Consider the following 15,478-nt stretch of genomic DNA (forward strand, 5'->3'; position numbering starts at 1 on the left):
TAATGGGGGAACAATCCTTGCACAGAAAATTTCTAATATACATATAATTACTCTATATAGTTGATACTACATGTACAGTACCTATATGTGCCTCATAGGAAGCACAAGGAATGCATTCTGGATAAGAAGATGCCCTATAAAAGACACCAATGAGAAGAAACAATGTGCAAAAGCAAGCAAGCAAGTTTGTGAGGCAAGAAATGTGAATTAAGCCTAAAAAAGTAGATTGGAACCAGATTATGAAGATCTTTTGCCCCTACAGAGTTGTATGTATTTTACATAAAGATGAGAAAAAAGTCAGAGGATCCTCTTGAGTAAAGGTGACATGGTCAGATCTGTACTTTAGCAATCTCAAGTTGGCCACTCTGGAGGCAAATTGCAGAAGGGAAGAAAATGGACATGGGTACATCAATTAGTCTAGGACAGGGATGCTGAGGATCTGAGCCACAGAGGCATATGAGTGGAGAGAAAGAGAAAGATGTAAGAAATATTGTGGAGATGAAATCAACAAAATAAGGCAACCGATTGGATGTGCGGGTGAGGGTGAAATGAGAATGACTCCAAGGCTAGTGACTGGAAGGACAGTGGTACCCTTCACAGACCTGGAAGTTAGGAAGAAAAGTCTGAGGAAAATGATAAAAAATTTTATTTTGAAGATGTAGAGTATGAAATGATTCTGGGACATCAAATTGGAGACATCTAGTAAAGAATTAGTGATGTGAATAAAGACTAGGACTGGATATATAAATCTAGGAATAGAGGTCATAAACATTAATCTGAAGAGTGGGAGATCAGACAGTGGAAAGAATGAGGAGAGGTATAGTGTAACGTGCTGTTGTCTCCAGAAGCTGCCAATCTCTCTCTGGGAGGAGATCTGCTGTGTCAATTCAAATCTCTCGGACAGATTCTTCTTCCTGTAGAGAGCCCACTTCCCTTCCTGCAGAGAGCAGCCTCAAGTCTAGTCCAGACAAAACTCTCCCTTTCCTCCAGAGCTGCCCTCTTTTATCCTCCCAGAGAATGGGCATGGGATAACACAAAGGCTTCTGGGAAAAATTGCTTCAACCAATGAACTTGCTCCTCCTGAGTATGCAAGCTCTTCCCCAGGAATTCACAAGTAAAACTCTCAATAAAGGCCGGGAACTAGAGAATTGTTAAGTACCGACTTAGCACTTAGTAAGAACCTAATATCTCATTATCTCATTAGCACTTAGTAAGAACCGAACAGTATAGGATGATAGAATAAGGATATTAGTAGATTCAAGTTAAAATTTTTATAAGGAGGATAAAATTCTGGTCATATTTATGAGCAGAGTGGAAGAAGCCATTGAATAAGGAGATACTGAAAATTTGAGGTAAAGAGGATGCTCTGAAACAAAACACTCCTGATATAACCTGACCAGGACGGAGTTCAGTAAAATCATTACTTCACTCACACTCCAGTAATTATGCTTCTTATAACACAATTTAAGCTTATGTTAACTTCTTTATCTACTTACTAATATACTCACATATACTGCTACTGAGCTTATATTTCACTAAAACTCCTCAAATCTTCATACAAATTGTCTAACCAAGCCCCACCTCCATTCCCAATCCTGGACATATGCATTTGCTTTTTTTGAACCCAAATATCATATTTTACGTGCATCCCTATTAAATGTTATTGTATTTGGCCCATTTTTCTAGATTTACAAGATCTGTGGGGATCTTAACTCTGCCTACCATCCAATGAGTTAATTATTACTATTAGCTTTGTATAATAACAAAATTTAATGCATATGCCCTGTATGCTTCATCCAAGTTACTGGTAAATATGTTGAACATAAGGCACCAAGGCTTGAGCCTTGCAGCAGAGCCCTGGAGATCAACCTTTAGACTGAAACCAATCAAAGACATTCAATCAATGAATTCACTTAATCTTTCCACTTAACTCCCATGTCCCCTCTGGTACTATTTACCATTTTCATAAAGGAACAGAATCATAAAATTGTTTGGAATGATATCAAATTGGCCAAGACCTCTGGCGATCTGAAAGATGAGATAAGGACAAGGAGACAAGATAGGACAAGGAGAAAATTTTTAAAAATATTTTAATATTTTTATTTACCAGATATATGCATGGATAATTTTACAACATTGACAATTGCCAAACCTTTTGTTCTAATTTTTCCCCTTCTTCCCCCCCCCCCATCATGGCAGGTTGACCAATACATGTTCAATATGTTAAAGTATAAATTAAATACAATATATGTATACATGTCTAAACAGTTGTTTTGCTGTACAAAAAGAATCAGACTTTGAAATAGTGTACAATTAGCCTGTGAAGGAAATCCAAAATGCAGGCGGACAAAATTAGAGGGATTGGGAATTCTATGTAGTGGTTCATAATCATAAGGAGAAATTTTGTTAAAAAAAATCAATGATTAAGATAATATGAATAAGTTCAATGCCTCTGAATGCAGAAGGGCTTAGATTTTATATGTCATCAGAAAAACACCAAGAACCAAAATTGTGAAAACAAAGACATCATCTCAATTTTTGAAAAGGGCAGGTGGGGAATGATGAATCTTGGACACTTTGTACAAATTAGTGTGGTTTCAACCCTTTAAAAAAATTGTAGAAGGTAGTATTAAATAGATGCTTGCACACATTTACAAAAAAAATGCAGTGATAGGATCTTTTTTTCTAGTCATTCCACTTTGTGAGTTTCTGCATGCTCTTCCAACACTTTACCACAAGATGGCTGCCTTATTTGGAAGATAAAACTTTAAAACTAAGTCTCCAATTATATAAGTAATTTTACAATTATAAAAATATTTAACATTAATAAAATTATTTATTATATTAAAATTAAATAAAAATATTTAATATTAATATTTATTAATAAAATTGAATTTTAGAATCATAGAATATTAGACATGGAAGGAACCATAAATATCCTTTAGTCAAACTTTCTTCATTTTACAGATGAGGAAACTCATTAATTACTCCTTATCCACATATGCATTCATTCATTCAGAAATATTTATTAAGAATTCACTCACCGGAGACAAGCGCTAGATGCCATGACAGTAAGAAAGAAGACACCAAAAAATATTTGTAGCAACTCCTTTTATGATGGTAAACAACCAAAAATCGAGAGAACACCCCTCAATTAGGGAATGGCTGAATAAGTTGTGGTATATGAATGTAATGGAATACTATTGTTCTATAAGAAATACTGATTTCAGAAAAATTTGAAAAGATTTACATGAACTGTTGCTGAGGGAAGTAAGCAGAACCAGAAGAACATTTTACATAGTAACAACAACACTGCAACGATAACTACGATAAACAGCTCTTCTCAGAAATACAATAATGCAAGACAATTCTAAAAGACTTGTGATGGAAAAATGCTATCCACATCCAGAGAGAGAAGTATGGCATCTGAATATAGATCAAGGCATACTATTTTCACAGTTAATTTTTTTTTTTTCTTTCTTGTGGAAAGAGAAGGTAGAGAGGGAAGAAAAGAAATTGCAATCAAAATCTTATAAAAATGGATAATGAAAACTACATATATATATATATATATATTTGGAAAAAAGAAAATACTATTAAGTGAGGGAAAGAGAAAACAATTTCAGTAATTTTTAAGTAAAAATGATTTTTCAAAACCAAAAAAAGAAAGATCTATTACTCCTCTCATGGAGTTTACAATTTAAGAGGGGAGATAGAGGACAGGTAGGTGATATAATGGACAGAGTGCCAAACCTGAAGTCAGAAAGACTCATTTTCCTGATTTCAAATCTGGCCTCAGATATTTACTAACTAGATGATCCTGGGCAAGTCACTTCATCTTGTTTGCCTTGGTTTCCTTGTCTGTAAAATAAGCTAGAGGAAAAAAATGTCAAACTGCTCCAGTATCTTTGACAAGAAAACTTCAAAAAGAGTCATGAAAAGACAGACATGACTTCACTACAACAGAGAGGAGATAAACTACAACAGAGATATTAAAAAGCCAAATGTGAATAAGCAATAAGACATACAGAGGTACTATTATATGGTTAATATACAAATTATGAGAATAGATCCTAAGTGGAGCAAAATATCAAAGAACATAAAATCTATATACAATAAGTACCTAACTTGCTTTGTAATGCTTCACACATAGCCTTGTAAAAATAGGGCAGAAATTCAGACTGTCTTTGAAGATTAAACTAGGCTATATATGAATTAATCCATCACAGATTCACTCTTCATATAATAAACCACCACTGTCTGTCCCCCACCATACACAAATACCCTAAAGCAGAACAAGAGATGGTCACAGTATACAAGAAGTAGTGTAGAAATCCTACAATTATAAGCTCTCCTAGTTCCACCCCTGACTGTCATTCTATTGGGTCACTGAATAAAAGAAACATACAGAATGATCCACATAAATAAAGACATCCCTGGATACTCCGCCTAACCATCTATACTTCTTTCTCACCCTAAAAGTTTGCTTGGGTCAGTTCATCTCCTCACTGATAAATGGAGCACATCCTCAAGAGATGAAAGATGGAGTCCAGACCAGTAAAGAAACACCAAATCACATATGCCCTCTCTTTCTGGCCCCCGGTACTTAATGGTATTCTCCTAGATATTAGAAGTCTTCCTAAATAGACTTTTTAGGTTTTTGTTTAGGCTCATTCAACATTTCTATCATTACTGCATTCTATCAAACCAAAATGTCTCTCTAAACTTGCTTTTTAAGCCATCAATAATCATTCTCTGGTTTTTTTCTGAAAAATTTCAGATTGGGCTAAGAGCTCTGCTATGTTCCTGGAGTCAAAAGCACACAGCTGCCCTTTCCTCTGCACACAATCTAGAGTCCATGATCACTCCTCACCCTGGCACACTGCCCTTAGGACTGTGTCCCCTGCTCAGTCCACTCTGACAGAGCTGCTACTTGATGCCTATTCTTGAATATTCTTGAATACTGGACAAGAAAGGGCCCTTGCTTCCAGGGAAGTTTCTGGCTGGACACTGTCCCCACTATCAGATCTGTTTCCCCATACCAACTAAGCTGGAAAAATGAGCACCTATGATTTTTTTTTCTTGTATTAGCCAATCACAACTCAGTCTGGTGAGTTTTTAAGATCTCTTTGGAAGAATTATGGAGAACAGGTCAACTGTGCTTCTTTCTACTTCATCATCTTGGCTCTACCCACCATACTGGATGCTTAAGGATTGGTACCTCTAGGACCAAAAGTATCATTTATGTGGACTGCTGGTGTATATTTATTAAAGGATATTTTTTCTAGCCAGAGATAGAGATTGAATGCTTCAGGTCTTTAAACCAGAATCCAGATTGGGGAACTGGTGTGGTTGTCCCCCACTTTGGGGTGGTACTTCCTTTTTGTTTAGGAAAAGTCCCATCTCTGACGTGACAGAAATGATCTTTCATTATGGGATGGTCATTGGTGGGGTATGAAAGGTTATCTATAATACCTCAATTGGTGAGATGAGAATATTTTAAAATTTATTCAAGGTGAGCTATCAGGAGGGCATGTGGAGGTCTTAAGGAGGCCATTTTGGTCTTTATGGACACTTATCTAGTAAGTTATTATTGGGAAAAGCAATTTTAGGAATGAAAGCAAAAAGGAGTAAGAAATTATGAACATTTTCAGAGTACTAGCCAAATAATATGGGCATGACTCCTTCCAGGTAGTTCTAATTCTTAAAATTGGCTGACCTAAACCAGTTGTTATTTGAAGAAAATCAAAGGCATTATGGAAGAGTTTACAATATTTTCCCTTTATGGTACCACTATGAAAATTAGCTTGTATTCCACAAGAGAGGGAAATTTTTCCAAGAATTCTAATTCTCATCAAGGAAAAAATAATCCTCAACTCACCAATATGGTTATCTATCTATGTTCATGTTCTCTTATCAAGAATATCAATTGACAAATATTCCTCAGATTAAGAAAGGATATTACTTTTAGTTATAACATTTTAAAAATCAAATACTTCCTTTTATAACCTAATAATAAAGGTCATAGAAATCAGAAGCCAGCTATTATGAAATGATTACAGTAGTCACAGTTTAATTGGCTCTACAGCTGCTTATTTATGATAGTTCTGTCTCCAAAAATCAGAAATTCTATCTAAAGGCAATATAATTTCATTCAGTACTTCATCCACTTCCTAAAGCCATCATACCTGTTTCTCCTTAAATACAACCAACCAAATGTCACCTTTGCATGGCAGAAAGGTGATGCAATTACTTGGGACATATTAATCCTTTCAATAGTTCCATTGGGTTTCTCTAATGACTATGCTAATACAGTTTATATTTCACTTCCTTCTTTTCAATTACTACTACTCTCCAATCAATTACCAATCCATTCCCAGAAGTATCATTGAAGTAGTTTCTGTATCAACCAGGTGCTGTTTTAGCTTTTTGTCTACTGAAGTCAGGAGAGGCTGCACTGATAGTAATTACAAATTAATTTATTTTATACCTATTTGCATTCTTGGCATCTACTCTATCACAGAGTTCTTGCCCTAAACTAACAGCATACACTGAGCATGACTATTTGTACATGGATAGTATTTAGCCATCTAAGACTGAACCAAAAAAACAGGAGGAATTGAACTTTTCTTTCTTATCCTTCCTTCTAGCCCTAGGTGAAATTCAAAAGGAAGGATGTAAATGCTTTTCAGCCATTACTGCTTTACTTTTGCCAAATAATAGTGCATAATTAATGCTTCTATTTCTCTCTCTTTGTGTGTGTGTGTGTGTGTTTGCTTTTTATTGCCTCACTAGTATTTTATTTTTCCAAATACATGTAAAGATAGTTTTCAACATTCATTTTTTTAAAACTCTTTGTCCAAATTTTTCTCCATTATCTCCCCCACACACAACACAGCAAGCAATTTGATATAGGTTAAATATGTGCAATCCTTATAAACATTTTTATATTTGTCATGTTGTACAAGAAAAATTAGACCAAAAGGAAAAAAAACAAAGGTGAAAATATTTTGCTTCAATCCATATTCAGTTTCCATAGTTCGCTCTATGGATGTGGGAGGCATTTTCCATCCTGAGTTTATTGGAATAGTCTTAAATCACCACATCGTTGAAAAAAGCCAAATCTATCTCAGTTGATCATCACACAGTTTTGCTGTTATTGTGTACAATTGATGAGGGTTGGAGTCCCTTTAAGATTCCTAATTGCCCAACCCATGACTGACCCTTGATTCACAAATCCTGGTCAAAGGCACCCTTTGAATATCCGGGCCCAGCCCCCCACTCTCAGCTCAGCTTCCCCCAGCCCTCACCTGATCTGGGCTAACTGAAAAGCCTGCCAGAACTGGGTACCACCCATCATCTTCTAGGTATAAAAGAAACAAGCTGGACTGCACTCATTGCAGGAGCCCTCCCAGCCAACGCTTGGTATTCTTCCAGCCATGTAAGGGTCCCTGCCCATCTTTCTAACTGAGCTTTACTTCCAAATTCCTACAATAAACCTTTTATTTATTAATCTAGGTTTTCGGGCCTGTAAATTCATGTTACAGGGGACACTGTGCCTCAGGGAATTATCTATGCGCCGACAAATGGGGTTCCTCCTTTCCTTTCCCTCATTACAATGTTCTCCTGATTCTGTTCACTTCACTGTACATCAGTTCATGTAAATATTTCCAGGCCTTTCCGAAATCAGCCTGTTCATCATTTCTTATGGAACAATAATATTCCATTACCTTCATTGTAATGCCAGAGAAACTGAGGCAAGATAGAGATTAGAGAGTTTTTAATAATTTATTAAATGGGAGAGATTTACTGGGATCAAATGGATCCATGGTTTGGTTCCAGGGCTGAATGACACTGATGAGAATTAGATAAGGAGTATCTAAATTAAATTAGGTTTAATTGAGGTCTAGTGGCAGGTTCGGAGTACAGGGAGTCAATAGAGCTCCCCTGCAACCCCTTTGGATTTGTCGCAAGAATACAGAGTTAAATGAGGTCTATTTACAGACCCGAAAACCTAGACTGATAAAAGAGGTTTATTGTGGGGTTTGGAAGTAAGGGTAAAAGGTAGAAAGACACCAGGGCCAGGGCTGGCACCGGTGGGCAGAAATCCTTGATATGGCCCTGTGTGGTACGGAAATGGTGAGGGGTCACCATTTAATAAAAAAGCTGGAGAGAGCTCTAGAGAAAAGCAAAGTTTATTGTACATTCTCTCGAGAAGGGCGTCCCACCCTTTGAGTAGACAATCGAAGAGAGGAAGCACCTCCTGTGGGCAGGACAGCACTTTTAATCCCTAACACAAAACGCCCCCTCCCACCACTGACTCTCATCCTCATTGGCTGAGAGTCTTACATTCTAAACTCGAGATCTACCCATGAAATTGAACTTGACCAATAAGTACATAGTTGCCCATATTTGGATGATATAGGGAGATGATATCATAGGAGAGGAAGGCAATGTCCTTTGCTGGGAACTTCAGAGTCCTTCAAGCCTACTCGAACTCTGAAGTAGATGAAGCCTTACTGGATTTTCACAACTGTCTTGAAAGATCTCACCTCATCTCATTCAGTCCCTCCTCTTATTTTGTACACTGAGATCCCTTCAAATTTTTGTAACATAACTTCACGTTCCCTATGAATTCCTCACTTCCTTCTGGTTTCTGTTGGCCTTGGGCCACCGGCTCCACCCTTGCCCTTTTAACAGCATCCATCTAACAGACCCTTCAGCTTTCTCTTCCAACCTGATCATTCCAGATGATGAGTTTTGGACAATTCTGGTTATTAATCTGATCAAACAAGGGATGTAGATAGGGAATAATATAACACCACTAAGAGCTATAAGGCCAAACCAAAGGAGCTGCTTCCACCAGCTTCCCAAACCAGGATCATCAAGAAGTATTGAACAGTGAGGTCCAAGTCTGTACAGGAACATGAGCAAGTTTCCTAATGTTCTTAGTGATTTCCTTCACTAGATTACCATTGTTATCAATCTTTATACATGTGGATATGTGGATAAATTTAGTTTAGCACAAACTTCCCCTTCCTCAGACAACAAATAATCCAGCACAAGTCTATGTTGTAAAACAGCCTCTCTGGTTTGAGTAGCTTCATCAGCCAAAAGATCTAGTGCCTCAGCTGTCTGATTGGTGATAATCTCTACAACTGCCTGAAGCCTAATTATCCTGTTCAACATGTATATTGGAGTTCTGTATCCCCAACTTCCATCTTGAGCCCAGGTTGCTGGCCCATACTCTTTGACTATTCTTTCTGGAGGCCAGGCCTCACCCCAACCATTTGCATCTCCAGTCCAAGTGATGGAGGTATCTAAACTCCGTTTCCCCCTTCCCAAATCATCATACAACTGAATCCCTAAATATTGGTTTGCCTGTTCGGGAAGAAAGAAAACTTTTGGCTTTATTAGTCCAATATAACAATTCCCTGTCCAATTGAGAGGCAGGTGAGTATAGGCAGTTAAACCACAGATCCAATAATGACCCTTTAGAGCAGGTTGTTCCCTTGGAAATATGTCTGAGCTATTCCTTGTAAAAGGGTAATATTGTTGGTCTCTTGTCCCTAGGGGGCTTCCCCCCACAAAGGGGTCATACTGGCATTTCCATAAACCTTGCTCTTTTCTCCGACTACAATTGGCAACTGGCCACTGGCCTGTTAGAGGTACTCCAAAATGTGGAAAACAGAGTCCCATGTTGCCCGGGTGTCCCTGGGGTGACATTATACCAACCCCATTGGTAACTGTACCCAATGTATATGTTCCCTTTCCTCTTGTTCTCTTTTATACATCTTAATACATCCCATTCTACTTCATTACACTCAGCAGTAGTGACTTGTTGATAGCAATATCCCTGCTCTCCTATTTCTGGGAGAACATCCAAGGTACAATCTTTCCAGTCCTTCCCACACTTCAATTGAGGATTCCTCCCCGTATCCCGCCAATATTTAGACATTTTTGTACAGTCAATTGTCTTTGGCCTTAGGTCTGTTCTCGAGTAGGTCCACTCACATACACTAATTCCCAGCTTCAAACCTTGTCCTGTCTGATTTAAGCAGTATTTCCCTTTCCTATCTTCTGTCAATGACCACTGACTCTTCTCAATTCCAGAAACCGGTCCCATTATGAATTTGGGATCTGTTGCTAAGGATCCATGCTGGGCTTAAGGGGACAGGTACCCATGGCCATTGGTTCAACTGTTGGCTTCCTCCCCCCCTCAAAAAAAATTATCAGCTCAAATCACTTTTGGAGAAGGCTTTCTCCCATCCCATCAGCTGCTGGTGCTTTCCCCTATAAGATTTACATTCCTTCCATTCCTACATCTCTCCTCTGTACCAAGTTTCTTGCATATCTCCCCTAAAATTCTGAGAATGTAATTCCTGGAAACTGCATCAATACCCATCAGTTGGAAAATGGATGAAAATGTTATGGTACATGGAATATTATTCTATAAGAAATGATGAGCAGAATGATTTCAGAGAGGTCGGGAGAGACTTAAATGAACTAATAAGTGAAGTAGAACCAGAAGAACATTGTACATGACAAAGATCAATTCTGATGGACCTGGCTCTTTTCAACAATGAGATGATTGAGGCTAGTTCCAGTGATCTTGTGATGAAGAGAGCCATCTACATCCAGAAAGAGAACTGTGGGAACTGAGTATAGATGACAACATAGCATTTTCACTCTTTTTGTTGTTGGTTGCTTGCATTTTGTTTCCTCTCTTTTTTTTCCTTTTTGATCTGATTTTTCTTCTGCAGCATGATAATTGTAGAATTATGTATAGAAGACTTGCACATGTTTAATATATATTAGATTACTTGTTATCTAAGGAAAGGCATTGGGGGAAGGGAGGGGAAAATTTGGAACAAGATTTTGCAAGGGTCAATTTTGAAAAATTATCCATAAATACAATTTGAAGGTAAAAAGCTTTAATAAAAACTTTTAAAAAAAAAAATGTGAGTTTCTTGGGGGCAAAGACTATTTCTGCCTGTGTAACTCCAGTGCTTAGAATAAGGGATTAATAAATGTTACTGATTGATTGATTTTAAATATGCTTTGTCAAGTAAATGCCTAACAGAACATCTTTCTTTTTCTTTTGACTCCTATAAGCAATTTTGCTAGAATCCTCAAATTGTGCCCCTTTGGATATGTTGTAACTTTTCAAAGGGTTTAAATCTTATAGAGCCTTGATTCTTCCTTTCATCTCACCCACTTTGTCCTTGGCACTAGATAAAGATACCATTACCAACCAATTCAGGGATATTGCTAAGTTGCCAATAGAAAAATAGAAAGTCTAATAATTTCTGGATCTCAAGTTCACTAGTTGTCTAATCAAAACAAGTCCTTAGGGATAGGATTCTCTTCTCTAAGAAAAGATTTTTGAATCTTTCAGACCTAAAAACACTCAATATTTTATAGGCGACCCTCAATATATGTCCAAATTTGAAGCCATTTTTTGTGCAACTTAATTCCAATTGATCAAGGAGTTTTTCCACATAGTCTAATGCCTATGATTCAGTAGAAGTATTTTCACCTAGTAAAGGTATCAGGGCTCAGAATTTTAATACTTTAAATGGGATGGGACCATTTACTTAAACCTCTTGAGACAGCAATTTGAGGATCTGGTTCTGTATTCAGTTTATTTTAATACTTAGTTTAAATGGCTCTTAGAACCAAGAGATCCCACAGAGCTACAAAGATCCAAATGGAAATGTATAATTGATTATACTTAAGCACAATACCGAATTTCAAGTCTTATCCAACAATTACATAAAGTTTTGTTGAAATTTGACTAAAAAACATTCTCAATATCACCAAGTTGTTCTTAGAAAATAATTGGAAGGGATTCCATTTTCAAAGTTAAAAAAAATGGGCTCAAAATTCACCAACTCATTTCATTTGTAAAAAGAAAGAGAAAAAAATTAAATGTGCCAAAAAGTCTGTTTTCAAGTTCATCTGTACACATGTATAATTCTATAAATAGCACTATTTTTGGCAGTATAAGGGGACTTTAAAATATCTTCCTAATTATCAACTCTCAAAAGTTAGCATATTTGTAGAGAGATTTGTCATTGATAGTGAATATAACCCATCTATGATGATTGAGATTTGGGTCAACTTTTGTCAAGTCTGAGTAGTCATTGTTTTTAATCTCACAATGTGTCTGATGAACTCATAAGCTCTCCCATCTTCAGTGGTTCTTCATACTATAGTTTCTTTGTAAAAAAGATTTTCAAGTTATTTGTCCATTTGTCAGGTTTAGTAATGTAGTTAACTGGATACGTATATATCACAGTAAGTTACAATATATCAAACAAATAAAGGAGCTATTATCAATCCTCCCATGCTGTGAACCTCTCATTCTTCCCTCAAGATACAGTCACATGTTATACAAGATATAGAGTATATAAAATATATACCATATGTGCATGAGGACAGGGAAGAGACTAAGGTCAGCCTATATATTCAATATTAGTAAAGTTTATTTCTCATTTAAAATAAAAACAAGTAGAATATTTTCTTTCCTCACTCCAATGGATTTTGCATGCTTTGCTTCAAAGTACACGGGTAGAAAAGGTATATGAATTTGTGAATCTATCAATCAAAATCAGCTCTGAGCCCCCACCACCCACTACTTTTTTTTTTTTTTTAATATTTTCAATGAGTATTTTAGTCACTTCATTTTGATCTAATGGAGTTGGTTCCCTAGGGAAGCAGTTATGCTACATATTGTATTTTTATTCTTAATATAGAATCAATAAGCATAATGGTACTTAATAATCTGAAGCACAGTGCACAAGACAAAATCTACCAATTAACAATAAATTCACTGCTCTCCTAAACCTCCCAAATTCCCCGCCCCCCCATCCTCCAATGTGGAATCATATCCTCCTCTTCAAAAACAAAGAGCCTCTATCAACAATAACTTTGAAGCCAGAAGTTGCATATGATGCTCACTTGAAATTCCCCTTGGGAAGAAAAAGGAATATAATAGCTAGGCAGTGTTCAAATAAAGTGCCAGGTCTGGAATCAGGAAGATTCATCTTACTGGCTGTGTGATCTAGGCAAGTCATTTTAATCTTATTTGTCCCAGTATCCTCATCTATAAAATGAGCTGGAGAACGAAAAAGCAAACTACTCCAATATCTTTGAGAGAACCCCAAACAGGGTCATGAAGAGTCGGAAAACTGAAATGAATGAAAAATGATAACATAGGATGTTTAATATCTTCCATAAAATCGATAATTAGATGCTCTGGGATTTTCTATCACTGGAGCCATGTAAACAAGCATTTAAGATCCAGTGAATTCCAAGTAGGTTGGTACTCCAAACTGACTGATTTTTGATATCATCTGGTCACAGGCTATCCATACCAGAAAAGGGAGAGTAGTCTAACAAGGACTTCAAATTCCTGCTTCCCTTTCTTTTGGAACTTCCCATTATCCTCTAAAGATGCTAGACAGCTTCAAATCCTCTTAATTTTCTAGTCCCAAAGTTCCAGCAGTCGTTCTTCACAGTGCAGGGAAAGGGAGGAATAGAGATAGGTGGAGAGGTGGGAATACTGCAATTAATTACTGTGAATATATTTAAACTTACTTATTTGTACAACCATTAATACAAAATAAAAGCTTTAAGGATAGGGATTGTTTTATTGTCTCTCACAGAATTGGAGTGTTGAAAAGATCTTCAGCAGCCTATGCCATACATAAAACAAATCCCTCTCTTAGGTACTTGGCAAGTTATCATTCAGCCTCTTAATGAATTCCAAAGAGAATGCACTACCTTTCTTCCCAAACCATTTTACTTTGGAACAGATCAAATGATTAGGAAGTTTTTTCCCTTGGCATCAGCCAAAATCTTCTCTTTGCAAACTTTCATCCACTGCTGTTTGACTCAGAGACAAAAGAGGATGTAATCCCTTCAAACACAGCTCTTCTATATGTGAAGATATGTTTTGGAGAGAGCCTTCTGCATCCAGAGAGAGGACTGTGGGGAACGAATGTGGATCACAATATTGTATTTTCACTTTCTTTGCCATTATTGTTTGCTTGCATTTTGTTTTCTCATTTTTTTTCTTTTTAATTCGATATTTCTTGTGCAGCATGATAATTGTGGAAATATGTATAGAAGAATTATACATATATTGGAATTATATATATATTGGTTTAACATATATTGGATTGCTTGCCATCTAGGGGAGGAGGGGAAGGGAAGGAACAAAAAAAAATATCGAACAAAAGGTTTTGCAAGGGTGAATGTTGAAGACTAGCTATGCATGTGTTTTGAAAATAAAAGTTTTTTTTTTATATTAAAAAAAGTTGTGAAGATAGTTACTGTGTCCTTGATCTTTTCCACCTGGCTTAAATGCCCTCACTTCCTAATATCCCCCATAGCTGAAGCCCTATAAATATTTGTTGAATAAAATATGTCATCATAGGGAGGGATGATTGACTTCCTTGGTGTACCTAACTTAGAACTGGGAATACAGGTATTTGCGTAATATTTTTTGAGTTCTGTGTTTAATTTAAGAAAGACCTGGTTTCAAATTGTGCCTCAAGTTGTGCTACTTAATAGCTACTGATCTTCAAGCATATTGCTTAAGTTTATGCAATTCTGACAATTTCCAAGGACTTTTCTACCAAGTCAAACAGTTGAGATGAATGACAATTACCCAGAACCACGGGGATTACAGATCCTTTGTTTATTCCCATACTTATAAGAGCAATAAAACAAAAATATAATCGGGGCTCCTTGTACATAGTACATGTGACATTATCCCTTCTTCTATCCTTAATTCTCTTACATAGCAAGTATATAATCTAAATTATTTGAATGTGAACAAAAAGAAAATGGTTGGAGGAATTGAGGGAAAACAGGGCATACCAAAGTATGGTGGGAAGGAAGTGAGAACCAAAAAAATACCTCCCCCCCAAATATCTTTTTTTTTTAAATCCTTAGATAGCAGTTAATAATTTTTTTTAAAGGAATCCCAGTTTTGAAACACTAGATGAGTATGCCTTGCCTCATTTCCTCATCTAGTTATTTTATAGCAAGGGAGAAAAACTACTTCAGGACTTCTCTCTCAATTTCTTTCTGAAAATGGGAATGACTATAAGAAAAAGGAGGGGCAGTGAGTTCATATAATGGAAAGAGCATCAGGTCTGGATTCAGAAAGAACTGAGTTCAAATCCAGCCTCAGACACTTACTAGCTGTAGACCCTGTGGCAAGTCATTTATTGCCTATTTGCCTCAGTTCCTCATTTGTAAAATGGAGACATATTGGAGAAGGAAATAGCAAACCATTGCATTATCTTTGCCAAGAAAACCCCAGGGACAAAGTCTATGGGCACACAAAGTCAGACACAACTGAATGACTGAACAATAAAAAGAAAAAGAAAAAAAAAAGATGGATATATTCTAATAGAGGATAACATTTAGACAATTAACATCTGTCTTCTTTAGACCTAGAGAT

The sequence above is a fragment of the Sminthopsis crassicaudata genome, chromosome 5, assembly GCF_048593235.1.
Source record: "Sminthopsis crassicaudata isolate SCR6 chromosome 5, ASM4859323v1, whole genome shotgun sequence".
Lineage (NCBI taxonomy): Eukaryota > Metazoa > Chordata > Mammalia > Dasyuromorphia > Dasyuridae > Sminthopsis > Sminthopsis crassicaudata.